Source organism: Ovis canadensis, chromosome 6 (assembly GCF_042477335.2).
Source record: "Ovis canadensis isolate MfBH-ARS-UI-01 breed Bighorn chromosome 6, ARS-UI_OviCan_v2, whole genome shotgun sequence".
In the NCBI taxonomy this organism is placed as follows: Eukaryota; Metazoa; Chordata; class Mammalia; order Artiodactyla; family Bovidae; genus Ovis; species Ovis canadensis.
In genome coordinates, this window is record NC_091250.1 from 10342286 (window position 1) to 10362346 (window position 20061).

General features: G+C 57.5%; 1 long non-coding RNA gene across 2 annotated transcripts; it reads left to right on the forward strand.

The window, feature by feature from the left end:
• The first annotated feature begins 218 nt into the window (after positions 1-218).
• On the forward strand, positions 219-7689 carry LOC138442074 (uncharacterized). Of its 2 annotated transcripts, none has more exons than XR_011257534.1 (2): positions 219-345; positions 5514-7689. It is a non-coding gene; the product is annotated as an uncharacterized lncRNA (long non-coding RNA). The 2 variants fall into 2 exon arrangements; XR_011257533.2 differs by lacking the exon at positions 219-345 and adding an exon at positions 1064-1682.
• The last annotated feature ends 12372 nt before the right edge of the window (positions 7690-20061 follow it).

The following is a 20061-nucleotide window of genomic DNA, read 5'->3' on the forward strand; positions in this document are numbered from 1 at the left end:
TCTTATTGTGTATATTTCATAGAAGATAGATATTCTGATTGTGTTCTGTATACAATGGTAAGGGTCTGGTGATTGTATCCTGAGATTAAAAAACAACCTTGTGAGTGCCTTAAGTCACGTACTTTACCCTATATATACCGCAGCACAATAAAGCAAGGTATCAGCCATTTTGGTCTGATCCTCTCAACCCCATCTTTTGTCTATCTCTTATTTTCTTAGCGGGGACGCTCCGTTCTCTCCCTGAGCAGGTGCGACTCTTGCTTGTGCTGGCCGCGGCAGGTGGCGCCCAACGTGGGGCTCGAGCTCGACAGTTCTCCTCGCCACTACTCTTATTAATTGAAAAGAGTGAGTATATGAGTAAACAAGTGAATTAAATTGAGGAGGAGTAGTAAGGTATATAGTTGAGAGTATAAATATGGGACAGACGCATAGTCGCCAGTTGTTTGTGCATATGTTATCTGTAATGTTAAAACATAGGGGAATTACTGTTTCTAAACCTAAATTAATCAATTTTCTTTCATTCATCGAGGAAGTTTGCCCTTGGTTCCCCAGAGAAGGTACAGTAAATTTAGAGACATGGAAGAAGGTAGGGGAACAAATTCGGACTCATTATACGTTACATGGCCCTGAAAAAATCCCTGTCGAAACCTTATCCTTTTGGACACTAATTCGTGACTGCCTGGACTTTGATAATGATGAATTAAAACGTTTAGGAAATTTATTAAAACAGGAAGAAGATCCTCTCCATGTTCCTGATTCGGAACCCAGATATGCTGTTCCCGAGGGGGTTAAAAGCGACCCTCCGTTTTCTAACTTATTGCGTCCTTCGGATAATGATGATTCACTTTCATCCACAGATGAGGCAGAATTAGACGAAGAAGCTGCTAAATACCATCAAGAAGATTGGGGTTTTTTAGCACAAGAAAAAGGGGCGTTAACATCTAAAGATGAATTGGTTGAATGCTTTAAAAACCTCACTATTGCTTTACAGAACGCAGGAATCAAGCTTCCTAGTAACAATGCCAAATCTCCTTCTGCTCCGCCTCTTCCCCCTGCTTATGCTCCTTCTGTTGTGGCTGGTCTCGATCCCCCTCCAGGGCCCCCTCCACCGTCTGAGAACATGTCTCCGCTGCAAAAGGCATTGAGACAGGCACAGCGACTTGGTGAGGTTGTCTCTGATTTTTCTCTTGCTTTTCCTGTCTTTGAAAATAACAACCAGCGTTATTATGAATCACTGCCTTTTAAACAACTGAAAGAGTTAAAGATTGCTTGCTCACAATACGGTCCTACCGCTCCATTCACCATTGCTATGATAGAAAATTTGGGTACTCAAGCTTTACCTCCAAATGATTGGAAGCAGACAGCTAGGGCATGTCTCTCAGGGGGAGATTATTTATTATGGAAATCTGAATTTTTTGAACAATGTGCTCGTATAGCTGATGTTAACCGACAGCAAGGTATACAGACCTCCTATGAAATGTTGATTGGTGAAGGCCCTTACCAGGCTACTGATACTCAACTTAATTTCTTACCTGGTGCATATGCACAAATATCAAATGCGGCTCGGCAGGCATGGAAAAAACTTCCTAGCTCCAGTACTAAGACAGAGGATCTTTCAAAAGTCCGGCAGGGACCTGATGAGCCTTACCAGGACTTCGTGGCACGACTTTTAGATACTATAGGTAAGATAATGTCAGATGAAAAGGCTGGGATGGTATTGGCAAAACAATTGGCTTTTGAAAACGCTAACTCTGCTTGTCAAGCTGCTTTAAGACCTTATCGAAAGAAGGGAGATCTGTCTGATTTTATTCGCATTTGTGCTGACATTGGACCCTCCTACATGCAAGGCATTGCTATGGCAGCAGCATTACAAGGAAAAAGCATAAAGGAGGTACTTTTCCAGCAGCAAGCCCGGAACAAGAAAGGACTTCAAAAGTCAGGTAATTCGGGTTGCTTTGTTTGTGGTCAGCCTGGCCATCGGGCTGCAGTGTGCCCTCAAAAACAACAAAGCCCTGTTAACACTCCTAATTTGTGCCCACGCTGTAAAAAAGGAAAGCATTGGGCGCGGGACTGCCGTTCCAAAACGGATGTTCAAGGTAATCCTTTGCCCCCGGTTTCGGGAAACTGGGTGAGGGGCCAGCCCCTGGCCCCGAAACAATGTTATGGGGCAACACTGCAGGTTCCAAAAGGACCATTGCAGACCTCTGTCGAGCCACAAGAGGCAGCGCGGGATTGGACCTCTGTGCCACCTCCTACACAGTATTAACTCCCGAGATGGGGGTCCAAACCCTTGCCACAGGAGTGTTTGGGCCTTTACCTCCAGGGACAGCTGGACTGCTTTTAGGGCGCAGCAGTGCATCTTTAAAAGGAATACTTATTCATCCTGGTGTGATTGACTCTGATTATACAGGAGAGATAAAAATATTAGCCTCCGCTCCTAACAAAATTATTGTGATCAATGCAGGACAGCGTATAGCTCAACTTCTTTTAGTTCCATTAGTCATACAAGGAAAAACAATTAACCGAGACCGTCAAGATAAAGGTTTCGGGTCCTCTGACGCCTTTTGGGTGCAAAATGTTACCGAGGCACGACCAGAACTTGAGCTACGCATTAATGGTAAGCTTTTCCGCGGAGTGCTTGATACAGGGGCCGATATTAGTGTTATTTCTGATAAATATTGGCCTACTACATGGCCAAAACAAATGGCTATTTCCACTCTCCAGGGTATTGGCCAAACTACCAATCCAGAACAAAGTTCGTCCCTTCTTACTTGGACGGATAAGGACGGACATACAGGCCAATTTAAACCTTATATTCTGCCCTATCTTCCAGTTAATCTATGGGGGCGTGATATATTAAGCAAAATGGGTGTTTATTTATATAGTCCTTCACCCACTGTGACAGATTTGATGTTAGATCAGGGCTTACTTCCAAATCAAGGTTTAGGTAAACAACATCAAGGCATCATTTTGCCCCTTGATTTAAAACCTAATCAAGATCGAAAAGGCTTGGGGTGTTTTCCCTAGGGACCTCTGATTCTCCTGTGACACATGCCGATCCTATTGATTGGAAATCTGAGGAACCGGTATGGGTCGATCAGTGGCCCCTAACACAGGAAAAACTTTCTGCCGCACAACAGCTGGTGCAGGAACAGCTGAGACTTGGGCATATTGAACCCTCTACCTCTGCTTGGAATTCCCCAATTTTTGTTATTAAAAAGAAGTCTGGGAAATGGAGATTGCTACAAGATCTTCGTAAGGTAAATGAAACAATGATGCATATGGGAGCCCTACAACCTGGGTTGCCCACTCCTTCTGCTATACCTGATAAATCCTATATCATTGTTATAGATTTAAAAGATTGTTTTTACACTATTCCTCTTGCACCTCAAGATTGTAAAAGATTTGCTTTCAGTTTACCCTCTGTTAATTTTAAAGAGCCTATGCAACGCTATCAATGGAGAGTTCTCCCGCAAGGAATGACTAATAGCCCTACGCTGTGCCAAAAATTTGTTGCTACAGCAATAGCTCCGGTTCGTCAACGTTTTCCTCAGCTATATTTGGTTCATTATATGGATGATATATTACTAGCTCATGCTGACGAACATCTATTGTATCAAGCTTTTTCGATTCTAAAACAACATTTAAGCCTTAATGGTCTTGTTATTGCTGATGAAAAAATTCAGACTCATTTTCCTTATAATTATTTGGGTTTCTCCTTATATCCTCGCGTTTATAATACCCAATTAGTAAAATTACAGACTGACCATTTAAAAACTCTAAATGACTTTCAAAAACTTTTAGGAGACATTAATTGGATACGTCCTTATTTAAAATTACCCACTTATACCTTGCAGCCATTATTTGACATCCTTAAAGGTGACTCTGATCCTGCGTCACCCCGAACACTTTCTTTAGAAGGACGAACTGCTTTACAATCGATAGAAGAAGCTATTAGACAACAACAGATTACTTATTGTGATTACCAACGATCATGGGGTTTGTATATACTTCCTACCCCCCGAGCACCCACAGGGGTACTTTATCAAGATAAACCTTTGCGATGGATATATCTATCTGCTACTCCAACTAAACATCTGCTCCCTTACTATGAACTTGTTGCAAAAATTGTAGCAAAGGGACGTCACGAGGCCATCCAATATTTTGGTATGGAACCCCCCTTCATTTGTGTTCCTTATGCTTTAGAACAACAAGATTGGCTTTTTCAATTTTCAGATAATTGGTCTATAGCTTTTGCAAATTACCCGGGACGGATTATTCATCATTACCCTTCTGATAAATTGTTACAATTTGCTAGCTCTCATGCCTTTATTTTTCCAAAAATAGTTCGCCGACAACCTATTCCCGAAGCGACACTTATATTTACAGATGGATCTTCTAATGGAACTGCAGCTTTAATCATTAACCATCAAACCTATTACGCACAAACCAGTTTTTCTTCTGCTCAAGTTGTGGAATTATTTGCAGTCCACCAAGCGTTGCTAACTGTACCTACTTCCTTCAATTTATTTACAGACAGCTCCTATGTGGTCGGTGCCTTACAGATGATTGAAACTGTTCCAATTATCGGCACCACCTCTCCTGAAGTTCTTAACTTATTTACATTAATTCAACAGGTTCTCCATTGCCGCCAACACCCCTGTTTCTTTGGACATATTCGTGCACACTCCACCCTTCCTGGTGCCCTCGTACAAGGCAATCACACTGCGGACGTTCTTACTAAACAAGTGTTTTTCCAATCAGCTATTGATGCAGCCCGAAAATCCCATGATTTACATCACCAAAATAGTCATTCTTTACGCTTGCAATTTAAAATTTCTCGTGAAGCTGCACGGCAAATTGTTAAATCTTGCTCTACTTGTCCTCAATTCTTTGTTCTCCCTCAATATGGTGTCAACCCTCGAGGTTTACGCCCTAATCACCTCTGGCAAACAGATGTTACTCACATTCCTCAATTTGGGCGTCTTAAATATGTTCATGTCTCTATTGACACTTTTTCCAGTTTTCTCATGGCTTCCCTTCACACTGGAGAATCAACACGTCACTGTATTCAACATTTGCTGTTTTGCTTTTCTACTTCAGGAATCCCACAAACCCTTAAAACAGATAATGGACCTGGTTATACTAGCCGTTCTTTTCAACGTTTTTGTCTTTCTTTCCAAATTCATCATAAAACAGGAATTCCTTATAATCCACAGGGACAAGGTATTGTGGAACGAGCCCATCAACGCCTTAAACATCAATTATTAAAACAAAAAAAGGGGAATGAACTGTATAGCCCCTCACCGCATAACGCCTTAAACCATGCTCTTTATGTTTTAAATTTTTTAACTTTAGACGCAGAAGGCAATTCAGCAGCCCAGCGTTTTTGGGGAGAACGATCCTCATGCAAAAAACCACTTGTACGATGGAAGGATCCACTTACCAATCTGTGGTATGGGCCAGACCCTGTACTAATATGGGGACGAGGGCATGTTTGTGTTTTTCCACAGGATGCCGAAGCGCCGCGCTGGATTCCGGAAAGGCTGGTACGCGCGGCAGAGGAACTCCCTGACACATCAAATGCAACGCATGACACTGAGCGAGCCCACGAGTGAGCTGCCTACTCAGAGGCAAATTGAGGCGCTGATGCGATATGCTTGGAATGAGGCTCATGTACAACCTCCAGTGACACCTACTAATATACTGATCATGTTATTATTATTGTTACAGCGGATACAAAACGGGGCAGCTGCGGCTTTTTGGGCATACATTCCTGATCCGCCTATGATTCAATCCTTAGGATGGGATAAAGAAACAGTACCTGTATATGTTAATGATACAAGTCTTTTAGGAGGAAAATCAGATATTCACATTTCTCCTCAGCAAGCCAATATCTCCTTTTATGGTCTTACTACTCAATACCCTATGTGCTTTTCTTATCAATCACAGCATCCTCATTGTATACAGGTGTCAGCTGATATATCCTATCCTCGAGTGACTATTTCAGGCATTGATGAAAAAACCGGAAAGAGATCGTACCGTGACGGAACCGGACCCCTCGACATTCCGTTTTGTGACAAACATTTAAGCATCGGCATAGGAATAGACACTCCTTGGACTTTATGTCGAGCACGAATTGCATCGGTGTATAACATCAACAATGCCAATACCACCCTTTTATGGGACTGGGCACCTGGAGGAACACCTGATTTCCCCGAATATCGAGGACAGCATCCACCCATTCTCTCTGTAAACACTGCTCCTATATATCAGACAGAACTATGGAAACTTTTGGCTGCTTTTGGTCATGGCAATAGTCTATATTTACAACCCAATATTAGTGGGAGCAAATATGGTAATGTAGGAGTTACGGGGTTTCTATACCCCCGAGCTTGTGTTCCTTACCCATTCATGTTGATACAAGGCCATATGGAAATAACACTGTCATTGAATATTTATCATTTAAATTGTTCTAATTGCATACTTACTAATTGCATTAGAGGTGTAGCCAAAGGAGAACAAGTTATAATAGTAAAACAACCTGCTTTTGTAATGCTACCTGTTGAAATAACTGAAGAATGGTATGATGAGACTGCTTTAGAATTGTTACAACGCATTAATACGGCTCTTAGCCGTCCTAAAAGAGGTCTGAGCCTGATTATTCTGGGTATAGTATCTTTAATCACCCTTATAGCAACTGCTGTTACTGCTTCTGTATCTTTAGCACAATCCATTCAAGCTGCTCATACTGTAGATTCCTTGTCATATAATGTTACTAAAGTAATGGGAACTCAAGAAGATATAGATAAAAAAATAGAAGATAGATTATCCGCTTTATATGATGTAGTTAGAGTTCTAGGAGAACAAGTTCAGAGCATTAATTTTCGCATGAAAATTCAATGCCATGCTAATTATAAATGGATTTGTGTTACAAAAAAGCCTTACAATACTTCTGACTTTCCGTGGGATAAGGTGAAAAAACATCTGCAAGGAATTTGGTTTAATACTAATGTTTCTTTAGATCTTTTACAATTGCACAATGAAATTCTTGACATCGAAAATTCTCCAAAAGCTACTTTGAATATAGCTGATACCGTCGATAATTTTTTACAAAATTTATTTTCTAACTTTCCTAGCCTTCATTCACTGTGGCGAAGTATAATTGCTATGGGCGCGGTTCTGACTGTTGTGCTTATCATAATTTGTTTAGCTCCTTGCCTTATTCGTAGCATTGTTAAAGAATTTCTACATATGAGAGTTTTAATACATAAAAACATGTTGCAACACCAACATCTTATGGAGCTTTTAAAAAATAAAGAGAGGGGAGCTGCGGGGGACGACCCGTGAAGGGTTAAGTCTTGGGAGCTCCCTGGCAGGTATGCCGGGCCCTAGGACACGTGCCTAAGCTCCCTGTCCCGCCACCCTCAAGAGTTTTTATAACCCTTAAGGCTCCAAGATGTTTGGTTTCGGCAACATTTCATAGAAGATAGATTATCTTATTGTGTATATTTCATAGAAGATAGATATTCTGATTGTGTTCTGTATACAATGGTAAGGGTCTGGTGATTGTATCCTGAGATTAAAAAACAACCTTGTGAGTGCCTTAAGTCACGTACTTTACCCTATATATACCGCAGCACAATAAAGCAAGGTATCAGCCATTTTGGTCTGATCCTCTCAACCCCATCTTTTGTCTATCTCTTATTTTCTTAGCGGGGACGCTCCGTTCTCTCCCTGAGCAGGTGCGACTCTTGCTTGTGCTGGCCGCGGCAGGGGCCCACGTGATTTCCCCGTGGGGCCCACGTGATTTCCAGGTGGGGCCCACGTGATTTCCGCGTGGGGCCCACGTGATTTCCCCGTGGGGCCCACGTGATTTCCCCGTGGGGCCCACGTGATTTCCGGGTGGGGCCCACGTGATTTCCGGGTGGGGCCCACGTGATTTCCGGGTGGGGCCCACGTGATTTCCGGGTGGGCCCCACGTGATTTCCGGGTGGGCCCCACGTGATTTCCGTGTGGGGCCCACGTGATTTCCGGGTGGGGCCCACGTGATTTCCGGGTGGGGCCCACGTGATTTCCGGGTGGGCCCCACGTGATTTCCGGGTGGGGCCCACGTGATTTCCGGGTGGGGCCCACGTGATTTCCGGGTGGGGCCCACGTGATTTCCGGGTGGGGCCCACGTGATTTCCCCGTGGGGCCCACGTGATTTCCCCGTGGGGCCCACTTGATTTCCGGCTGGGGCCCACGTGATTTCCGGGTGGTGACCACGTGATTTCCCCGTGGGGCCCACGTGATTTCCGGGTGGGGCCCACGTGATTTCCGGGTGGGGCCCACGTGATTTCCGGGTGGGGCCCACGTGATTTCCCCGTGGGGCCCACGTGATTTCCCCGTGGGGCCCACGTGATTTCCGGGTGGGGCCCACGTGATTTCAGGGTGGGGCCCACGTGATTTCCCCGTGGGGCCCACGTGATTTCCCCGTTGGGCCCACGTGATTTCCCCGTGGGGCCCACGTGATTTCCCCGTGGGGCCCACGTGATTTCCGGGTGGGGCCCACGTGATTTCCCCGTGGGGCCCACGTGATTTCCCCGTGGGGCCCACGTGATTTCCCCGTGGGGCCCACGTGATTTCCGGCTGGGGCCCACGTGATTTCCGGCTGGGGCCCACGTGATTTCCGGGTGGGGCCCACGTGATTTCCGGGTGGGGCCCACGTGATTTCCGGGTGGGCCCCACGTGATTTCCCCGTGGGGCCCACGTGATTTCCGGGTGGGGCCCACGTGATTTCCGGGTGGGGCCCACGTGATTTCCGGGTGGGGCCCACGAGATTTCCCCGTGGGGCCCACGTGATTTCCGGGTGGGGCCCACGTGATTTCCGGGTGGGGCCCACGTGATTTCCGGGTGGGGCCCACGTGATTTCCGGGTGGGGCCCACGTGATTTCCGGGTGGGGCCCACGTGATTTCCGGGTGGGGCCCACGTGATTTCCGGGTGGGCCCCACGTGATTTCCGGGTGGGCCCCACGTGATTTCCGGGTGGGGCCCACGTGATTTCCGGGTGGGGCCCACGTGATTTCCGGGTGGGGCCCACGTGATTTCCGGGTGGGCCCCACGTGATTTCCGGGTGGGGCCCACGTGATTTCCGGGTGGGGCCCACGTGATTTCCGGGTGGGCCCCACGTGATTTCCGGGTGGGGCCCACGTGATTTCCGGGTGGGGCCCACGTGATTTCCGGGTGGGGCCCACGTGATTTCCGGGTGGGCCCCACGTGATTTCCGGGTGGGGCCCACGTGATTTCCGGGTGGGGCCCACGTGATTTCCGGGTGGGCCCCACGTGATTTCCGGGTGGGGCCCACGTGATTTCCGGGTGGGGCCCACGTGATTTCCGGGTGGGGCCCACGTGATTTCCGGGTGGGGCCCACGTGATTTCCGGGTGGGGCCCACGTGATTTCCCCGTGGGGCCCACGTGATTTCCGGGTGGGGCCCACGTGATTTCCGGGTGGGGCCCACGTGATTTCCGGGTGGGGCCCACGTGATTTCCGGGTGGGGCCCACGTGATTTCCGGGTGGGGCCCACGTGATTTCCCCGTGGGGCCCACGTGATTTCCGGGTGGGGCCCACGTGATTTCCGGGTGGGGCCCACGTGATTTCCGGGTGGGGCCCACGTGATTTCCCCGTGGGGCCAACGTGATTTCCCCGTGGGGCCCACGTGATTTCCGGGTGGGGCCCACGTGATTTCCGGGTGGGGCCCACGTGATTTCCGGGTGGGGCCCATGTGATTTCCGGGTGGGGCCCACGTGATTTCCGGGTTGGCCCCACGTGATTTCCGGGTGGGGCCCACGTGATTTCCGGGTGGGGCCCACGTGATTTCCGGGTGGGGCCCACGTGATTTCCGGGTGGGGCCCACGTGATTTCCGGGTGGGGCCCACGTGATTTCCCCGTGGGGCCCACGTGATTTCCGGGTGGGGCCCACGTGATTTCCGGGTGGGGCCCACGTGATTTCCGGGTGGGGCCCACGTGATTTCCGGGTGGGGCCCACGTGATTTCCGGGTGGGGCCCACGTGATTTCCGGGTGGGGCCCACGTGATTTCCGGGTGGGGCCCACGTGATTTCCGGGTGGGGCCCACGTGATTTCCCCGTGGGGCCCACGTGATTTCCGGGTGGGGCCCACGTGATTTCCCCGTGAGGCCCACGTGATTTCCCCGTGGGGCCCACGTGATTTCCGGGTGGGGCCCACGTGATTTCCGGGTGGGGCCCACGTGATTTCCGGGTGGGGCCCACGTGATTTCCGGTTGGGGCTCACGTGATTTCCGGGTGGGGCCCACGTGATTTCCGGGTGGGGTCCACGTGATTTCCGGGTGGGGCCCACGTGATTTCCCCGTGGGGCCCACGTGATTTCCGGGTGGGGCCCACGTGATTTCCGGGTGGGGCCCACGTGATTTCCGGGTGGGGCCCACGTGATTTCCGGGTGGGGCCCACGTGATTTCCGGGTGGGGCCCACGTGATTTCCGGGTGGGGCCCACGTGATTTCCGGGTGGGGCCCACGTGATTTTCGGGTGGGGCCCACGTGATTTCCGGGTGGGGCCCACGTGATTTCCGGCTGTGGCCCACGTGATTTCCGGGTGGGGCCCACGTGATTTCCGGGTGGGGCCCACGTGATTTCCCCGTGGGGCCCACGTGATTTCCGGGTGGGGCCCACGTGATTTCCGGGTGGGGCCCACGTGATTTCCGGGTGGGGCCCACGTGATTTCCGGGTGGGGCCCACGTGATTTCCCCGTGGGGCCCACGTGATTTCCGGGTGGGGCCCACGTGATTTCCGGGTGGGGCCCACGTGATTTCCGGGTGGGGCCCACGTGATTTCCGGGTGGGGCCCACGTGATTTCCGGGTGGGGCCCACGTGATTTCCGGGTGGGGCCCACGTGATTTCCGGGTGGGGCCCACGTGATTTCCCCGAGGGGCCCACGTGATTTCCGGGTGGGGCCCACGTGATTTCCGGGTGGGGCCCACGTGATTTCCGGGTGGGGCCCACGTGATTTCCGGGTGGGGCCCACGTGATTTCCGGGTGGGGCCCACGTGATTTCCCCGTGGGGCCCACGTGATTTCCCCATGGGGCCCACGTGATTTCCGGCTGGGGCCCACGTGATTTCCGGGTGGGGTCCACGTGATTTCCAGGTGGGGCCCACGTGATTTCCCCGTGGGGCCCACGTGATTTCCGGGTGGGGCCCACGTGATTTCCGGGTGGGGCCCACGTGATTTCCGGGTGGGGCCCACGTGATTTCCGGGTGGGGCCCACGTGATTTCCGGATGTGGCCCACGTGTTTTCCGGGTGGGGCCCACGTGATTTCCGTGTGGGGCCCACGTGATTTCCGGGTGGGGCCCACGTGATTTCCGGGTGGGCCCCACGTGATTTCCGGGTGGGGCCCACGTGATTTCCGGGTGGGGCCCACGTGATTTCGGGGTGGGGCCCACGTGATTTCCGGGTGGGGCCCACGTGATTTCCGGCTGGGGCCCACGTGATTTCCGGGTGGGGCCCACGTGATTTCCGGGTGGGGCCCACGTGATTTCCGGGTGGGGCCCACGTGATTTCCGGGTGGGGCCCACGTGATTTCCCCGTGGGGCCCACGTGATTTCCGGGTGGGGCCCACGTGATTTCCGGGTGGGGCCCACGTGATTTCCCCGTGGGGCCCACGTGATTTCCGGGTGGGGCCCACGTGATTTCCGGGTGGGGCCCACGTGATTTCCGGGTGGGGCCCACGTGATTTCCGGGTGGGGCCCACGTGATTTCCCCGTGGGGCCCACGTGATTTCCCCGTGGGGCCCACGTGATTTCCGGGTGGGGCCCACGTGATTTCCGGGTGGGGCCCACGTGATTTCCCGGTGGGGCCCACGTGATTTCCGGGTGGGGCCCACATGATTTCCGGGTGGGGCCCACGTGATTTCCTGGTGGGCCCCACGTGATTTCCGTGTGGGGCCCACGTGATTTCCGGGTGGGGCCCACGTGATTTCCCCGTGGGGCCCACGTGATTTCCGGGTGGGCCCCACGTGATTTCCGGGTGGGGCCCACGTGATTTCCGGCTGTGGCCCACGTGATTTCCGGGTGGGGCCCACGTGATTTCCGGGTGGGGCCCACGTGATTTCCGGGTGGGGCCCACGTGATTTCCGGGTGGGGCCCACGTGATTTCCGGGTGGGGCCCACGTGATTTCCGGGTGGGGCCCACGTGATTTCCCCGTGGGGCCCACGTGATTTCCCCGTGGGGCCCACGTGATTTCCGGCTGGGGCCCACGTGATTTCCGGGTGGGGCCCACGTGATTTCCGGGTGGGGCCCACGTGATTTCCGGGTGGGGCCCACGTGATTTCCGGGTGGGGCCCACGTGATTTCCGGGTGGGGCCCACGTGATTTCCGGGTGGTGCCCACGTGATTTCCCCGTGGGGCCCACGTGATTTCCCCGTGGGGCCCACGTGATTTCCGGGTGGGCCCCACGTGATTTCCGGGTGGGGCCCACGTGATTTCCCCATGGGGCCCACGTGATTTCCCCATGGGGCCCACGTGATTTCCGGGTGGGGCCCACGTGATTTCCGGGTGGGGCCCACGTGATTTCCGGGTGGGGCCCACGTGATTTCCGGTTGGGCCCCACGTGATTTCCGTGTGGGGCCCACGTGATTTCCGGGTGGGGCCCACGTGATTTCCGGGTGGGGCCCACGTGATTTCCGGGTGGGGCCCACGTGATTTCCGGGTGGGGCCCACGTGATTTCCGGGTGGGGCCCACGTGATTTCCGGGTGGGGCCCACGTGATTTCCGGGTGGGGCCCACGTGATTTCCCCGTGGGGCCCACGTGATTTCCCCGTGGGGCCCACGTGATTTCCGGCTGGGGCCCACGTGATTTCCGGGTGGGGCCCACGTGATTTCCGGGTGGGGCCCACGTGATTTCCGGGTGGGGCCCACGTGATTTCCGGGTGGGGCCCACGTGATTTCCGGGTGGGGCCCACGTGATTTCCGGGTGGGGCCCACGTGATTTCCGGGTGGGGCCCACGTGATTTCCGGGTGGGCCCCACGTGATTTCCGTGTGGGGCCCACGTGATTTCCGGGTGGGGCCCACGTGATTTCCGGGTGGGGCCCACGTGATTTCCGGGTGGGGCCCACGTGATTTCCGGGTGGGGCCCACGTGATTTCCGGGTGGGGCCCACGTGATTTCCGGGTGGGGCCCACGTGATTTCCGGGTGGGGCCCACGTGATTTCCCCGTGGGGCCCACGTGATTTCCGGCTGGGGCCCACGTGATTTCCGGGTGGGGACCACGTGATTTCCCCGTGGGGCCCACGTAATTTCCCCGTGGGGCCCACGTGATTTCCGGGTGGGGCCCACGTGATTTCCGGGTGGGGCCCACGTGATTTCCCCGTGGGGCCCACGTGATTTCCCCGTGGGGCCCACGTGATTTCCGGGTGGGGCCCACGTGATTTCAGGGTGGGGCCCACGTGATTTCCCCGTGGGGCCCACGTGATTTCCCCGTTGGGCCCACGTGATTTCCCCGTGGGGCCCACGTGATTTCCGGGTGGGGCCCACGTGATTTCCGGGTGGGGCCCACGTGATTTCCCCGTGGGGCCCACGTGATTTCCGGGTGGGCCCCACGTGATTACCGGGTGGGGCCCACGTGATTTCCGGGTGGGGCCCACGTGATTTCCGGGTGGGGCCCACGTGATTTCCGGGTGGGGCCCACGTGATTTCCGGGTGGGGCCCACGTGATTTCCGGGTGGGGCCCACGTGATTTCCGGGTGGGGCCCACATGATTTCCCCGTGGGGCCCACGTGTTTTCCGGGTGGGGCCCACGTGATTTCCGGGTGGGGCCCACGTGATTTCCGGGTGGGGCCCACGTGATTTCCCCGTGGGGCCCACGTGATTTCCGGGTGGGCCCCACGTGATTTCCGGGTGTGGCCCACGTGATTTCCGGGTGGGGCCCACGTGATTTCCGGGTGGGGCCCACGTGATTTCCGGGTGTGGCCCACGTGATTTCCGGGTGGGGCCCACGTGATTTCCGGGTGGGGCCCACGTGATTTCCGGGTGGGCCCCACGTGATTTCCGGGTGGGGCCCACGTGATTTCCCCATGGGGCCCACGTGATTTCCCCATGGGGCCCACGTGATTTCCGGGTGGGGCCCACGTGATTTCCGGGTGGGGCCCACGTGATTTCCGGGTGGGGCCCACGTGATTTCCGGTTGGGCCCCACGTGATTTCCGTGTGGGGCCCACGTGATTTCCGGGTGGGGCCCACGTGATTTCCGGGTGGGGCCCACGTGATTTCCGGGTGGGGCCCACGTGATTTCCGGGTGGGGCCCACGTGATTTCCGGGTGGGGCCCACGTGATTTCCGGGTGGGGCCCACGTGATTTCCGGGTGGGGCCCACGTGATTTCCCCGTGGGGCCCACGTGATTTCCCCGTGGGGCCCACGTGATTTCCGGGTGGGGCCCACGTGATTTCCGGGTGGGGCCCACGTGATTTCCGGGTGGGGCCCACGTGATTTCCGGGTGGGGCCCACGTGATTTCCGGGTGGGGCCCACGTGATTTCCGGGTGGGGCCCACGTGATTTCCGGGTGGGCCCCACGTGATTTCCGTGTGGGGCCCACGTGATTTCCGGGTGGGGCCCACGTGATTTCCGGGTGGGGCCCACGTGATTTCCGGGTGGGGCCCACGTGATTTCCGGGTGGGGCCCACGTGATTTCCGGGTGGGGCCCACGTGATTTCCCCGTGGGGCCCACGTGATTTCCCCGTGGGGCCCACGTGATTTCCCCGTGGGGCCCACGTGATTTCCGGCTGGGGCCCACGTGATTTCCGGGTGGGGCCCACGTGATTTCCGGGTGGGGCCCACGTGATTTCCGGGTGGGGCCCACGTGATTTCCGGGTGGGGCCCACGTGATTTCCGGGTGGGGCCCACGTGATTTCCGGGTGGGGCCCACGTGATTTCCGGGTGGGGCCCACGTGATTTCCGGGTGGGGCCCACGTGATTTCCGGGTGGGGCCCACGTGATTTCCCCGTGGGGCCCACGTGATTTCCCCGTGGGGCCCACGTGATTTCCGGGTGGGGCCCACTTGATTTCCGGTTGGGGCCCACGTGATTTCCGGGTGGGGCCCACGTGATTTCCGGGTGGGGCCCACGTGATTTCCGGGTGGGGCCCACGTGATTTCCGGGTGGGCCCCACGTGATTTCCGTGTGGGGCCCACGTGATTTCCGGGTGGGGCCCACGTGATTTCCGGGTGGGGCCCACGTGATTTCCGGGTGGGCCCCACGTGATTTCCGGGTGGGGCCCACGTGATTTCCGGGTGGGGCCCACGTGATTTCCGGGTGGGGCCCACGTGATTTCCGGGTGGGGCCAACGTGATTTCCGGGTGGGGCCCACGTGATTTCCCCGTGGGGCCCACGTGATTTCCGGCTGGGGCCCACGTGATTTCCGGGTGGGGACCACGTGATTTCCCCGTGGGGCCCACGTAATTTCCCCGTGGGGCCCACGTGATTTCCGGGTGGGGCCCACGTGATTTCCGGGTGGGGCCCACGTGATTTCCCCGTGGGGCCCACGTGATTTCCCCGTGGGGCCCACGTGATTTCCGGGTGGGGCCCACGTGATTTCAGGGTGGGGCCCACGTGATTTCCCCGTGGGGCCCACGTGATTTCCCCGTTGGGCCCACGTGATTTCCCCGTGGGGCCCACGTAATTTCCGGGTGGGGCCCACGTGATTTCCGGGTGGGGCCCACGTGATTTCCCCGTGGGGCCCACGTGATTTCCGGGTGGGCCCCACGTGATTACCGGGTGGGGCCCACGTGATTTCCGGGTGGGGCCCACATGATTTCCGGGTGGGGCCCACGTGATTTCCGGGTGGGGCCCACGTGATTTCCGGGTGGGGCCCACGTGATTTCCGGGTGGGGCCCACGTGATTTCCGGGTGGGGCCCACATGATTTCCCCGTGGGGCCCACGTGTTTTCCGGGTGGGGCCCACGTGATTTCCGGGTGGGGCCCACGTGATTTCCGATTGGGGCCCACGTGATTTCCCCGTGGGGCCCACGTGATTTCCGGGTGGGCCCCACGTGATTTCCGGGTGTGGCCCACGTGATTTCCGGGTGGGGCCCACGTGATTTCCGGGTGGGGCCCACGTGATTTCCGGGTGGGGCCCACGTGATTTCCGGGTGGGGCCCACGTGATTTCCCCGTGGGGCCCACGTGATTTCCGGGTGGGGCCCACGTGATTTCCGGGTGGGGCCCACGTGATTTCCGGGTGGGGCCAACGTGATTTCCGGGTGGGTTCCACGTGATTTCCGGGTGGGGCCCACGTGATTTCCGGGTGGGGCCCACGTGATTTCCGGGTGGGGCCCACGTGATTTTCGGGTGGGGCCCACGTGATTTCCGGGTGGGGCCCACGTGATTTCCGGGTGGGGCCCACGTGATTTCCGGGTGGGGCCCACGTGATTTCCGGGTGGGGCCCACGTGATTTCCGGGTGGGGCCCACGTGATTTCCCCGTGGGGCCCACGTGATTTCCCCGTGGGGCCCACGTGATTTCCGGGTGGGGCCCACGTGATTTCCGGGTGGGGCCCACGTGATTTCCGGGTGGGGCCCACGTGATTTCCGGGTGGGGCCCACGTGATTTCCCCGTGGGGCCCACGTGATTTCCGGGTGGGGCCCACGTGATTTCCCCGTGGGGCCCACGTGATTTCCGGGTGGGGCCCACGTGATTTCCCCGTGGGGCCCACGTGATTTCCGGGTGGGGCCCATGGGATTTCCCCGTGGGGCCCACGTGATTTCCGGGTGGGGCCCACGTGATTTCCCCGTGAGGCCCACGTGATTTCCCCGTGGGGCCCACGTGATTTCCGGGTGGGGCCCACGTGATTTCCGGGTGGGGCCCACGTGATTTCCGGGTGGGGCCCACGTGATTTCCGGGTGGGGCCCACGTGATTTCCGGCTGTGGCCCACGTGATTTCCGGGTGGGGCCCACGTGATTTCCGGGTGGGGCCCACGTGATTTCCGGGTGGGGCCCACGTGATTTCCGGGTGGGTCCCACGGGATTTCCGGGTGGGGCCCACGTGATTTCCGGGTGGGCCCCACTTGATTTCCGGGTGGGGCCCACGTGGTTTCCGGGTGGGGCCAACGTGATTTCCGGGTGGGGCCCACGTGATTTCCGGGTGGGGCCCACGTGATTTCCCCGTGGGGCCCACGTGATTTCCGGGTGGGGCCCACGTGATTTCCGGGTGGGGCCCACGTGATTTCCGGGTGGGGCCCACGTGATTTCCGGGTGGGGCCCACGTGATTTCCGGGTGGGGCCCACGTGATTTCCCCGTGGGGCCCACGTGATTTCCGGGTGGGGCCCACGTGATTTCCGGGTGGGGCCCACGTGATTTCCGGGTGGGGCCCAGGTGATTTCCCCGTGGGGCCAACGTGATTTCCCCGTGGGGCCCACGTGATTTCCGGGTGGGGCCCACGTGATTTCCGGGTGGGGCCCACGTGATTTACGGGTGGGGCCCACGTGATTTCCGGGTGGGGCCCACGTGATTTCCGGGTTGGCCCCACGTGATTTCCGGGTGGGGCCCACGTGATTTCCGGGTGGGGCCCACGTGATTTCCGGGTGGGGCCCACGTGATTTCCGGGTGGGGCCCACGTGATTTCCGGGTGGGGCCCACGTGATTTCCGCGTGGGGCCCACGTGATTTCCCCGTGGGGCCCACGTGATTTCCCCGTGGGGCCCACGTGATTTCCGGGTGGGGCCCACGTGATTTCCGGGTGGGGCCCACGTGATTTCCGGGTGGGGCCCACGTGATTTCCGGGTGGGGCCCATGGGATTTCCCCGTGGGGCCCACGTGATTTCCGGGTGGGGCCCACGTGATTTCCCCGTGAGGCCCACGTGATTTCCCCGTGGGGCCCACGTGATTTCCGGGTGGGGCCCACGTGATTTCCGGGTGGGGCCCACGTGATTTCCGGGTGGGGCCCACGTGATTTCCGGGTGGGGCCCACGTGATTTCCGGCTGTGGCCCACGTGATTTCCGGGTGGGGCCCACGTGATTTCCGGGTGGGGCCCACGTGATTTCCGGGTGGGGCCCACGTGATTTCCGGGTGGGTCCCACGGGATTTCCGGGTGGGGCCCACGTGATTTCCGGGTGGGCCCCACTTGATTTCCGGGTGGGGCCCACGTGATTTCCGGGTGGGGCCCACGTGATTTCCGGGTGGGGCCCACGTGATTTCCGGGTGGGGCCCACGTGATTTCCCCGTGGGGCCCACGTGATTTCCGGGTGGGGCCCACGTGATTTCCGGGTGGGGCCCACGTGATTTCCGGGTGGGGCCCACGTGATTTCCGGGTGGGGCCCACGTGATTTCCGGGTGGGGCCCACGTGATTTCCCCGTGGGGCCCACGTGATTTCCGGGTGGGGCCCACGTGATTTCCGGGTGGGGCCCACGTGATTTCCGGGTGGGGCCCAGGTGATTTCCCCGTGGGGCCAACGTGATTTCCCCGTGGGGCCCACGTGATTTCCGGGTGGGGCCCACGTGATTTCCGGGTGGGGCCCACGTGATTTACGGGTGGGGCCCACGTGATTTCCGGGTGGGGCCCACGTGATTTCCGGGTTGGCCCCACGTGATTTCCGGGGGGGGCCCACGTGATTTCCGGGTGGGGCCCACGTGATTTCCGGGTGGGGCCCACGTGATTTCCGGGTGGGGCCCACGTGATTTCCGGGTGGGGCCCACGTGATTTCCGCGTGGGGCCCACGTGATTTCCCCGTGGGGCCCACGTGATTTCCCCGTGGGGCCCACGTGATTTCCGGGTGGGGCCCACGTGATTTCCGGGTGGGGCCCACGTGATTTCCGGGTGGGGCCCACGTGATTTCCGGGTGGGGCCCACGTGATTTCCGGGTGGGCCCCACGTGATTTCCGTGTGGGGCCCACGTGATTTCCGGGTGGGGCCCACGTGATTTCCCCGTGGGGCCCACGTAATTTCCCCGTGGGGCCCACGTGATTTCCGGGTGGGGCCCACGTGATTTCCGGGTGGGGCCCACGTGATTTCCCCGTGGGGCCCACGTGATTTCCCCGTGGGGCCCACGTGATTTCCGGGTGGGGCCCACGTGATTTCAGGGTGGGGCCCACGTGATTTCCCCGTGGGGCCCACGTGATTTCCCCGTTGGGCCCACGTGATTTCCCCCTGGGGCCCACGTGATTTCCGGGTGGGGCCCACGTGATTTCCCCGTGGGGCCCACGTGATTTCCGGGTGGGCCCCACGTGATTACCGGGTGGGGCCCACGTGATTTCCGGGTGGGGCCCACGTGATTTCCGGGTGGGGCCCACGTGATTTCCGGGTGGGGCCCACGTGATTTCCGGGTGGGGCCCACGTGATTTCCGGGTGGGGCCCACGTGATTTCCGGGTGGGGCCCACATGATTTCCCCGTGGGGCCCACGTGTTTTCCGGGTGGGGCCCACGTGATTTCCGGGTGGGGCCCACGTGATTTCCGGGTGGGGCCCACGTGATTTCCCCGTGGGGCCCACGTGATTTCCGGGTGGGCCCCACGTGATTTCCGGGTGTGGCCCACGTGATTTCCGGGTGGGGCCCACGTGATTTCCGGGTGGGGCCCACGTGATTTCCGGGTGGGGCCCACGTGATTTCCGGGTGGGGCCCACGTGATTTCCGGGTGGGGCCCACGTGATTTCCGGGTGGGGCCCACGTGATTTTCGGGTGGGGCCCACGTGATTTCCGGGTGGGGCCCACGTGATTTCCGGGTGGGGCCCACGTGATTTCCGGGTGGGGCCCACGTGATTTCCGGGTGGGGCCCACGTGATTTCCCCGTGGGGCCCACGTGATTTCCCCGTGGGGCCCACGTGATTTCCCCGTGGGGCCCACGTGATTTCCCCGTGGGGCCCACGTGATTTCCGGGTGGGGCCCACGTGATTTCCGGGTGGGGCCCACGTGATTTCCGGGTGGGGCCCACGTGATTTCCGGGTGGGGCCCACGTGATTTCCGGGTTGGCCCCACGTGATTTCCGGGTGGGGCCCACGTGATTTCCGGGTGGGGCCCACGTGATTTCCGGGTGGGGCCCACGTGATTTCCGGGTGGGGCCCACG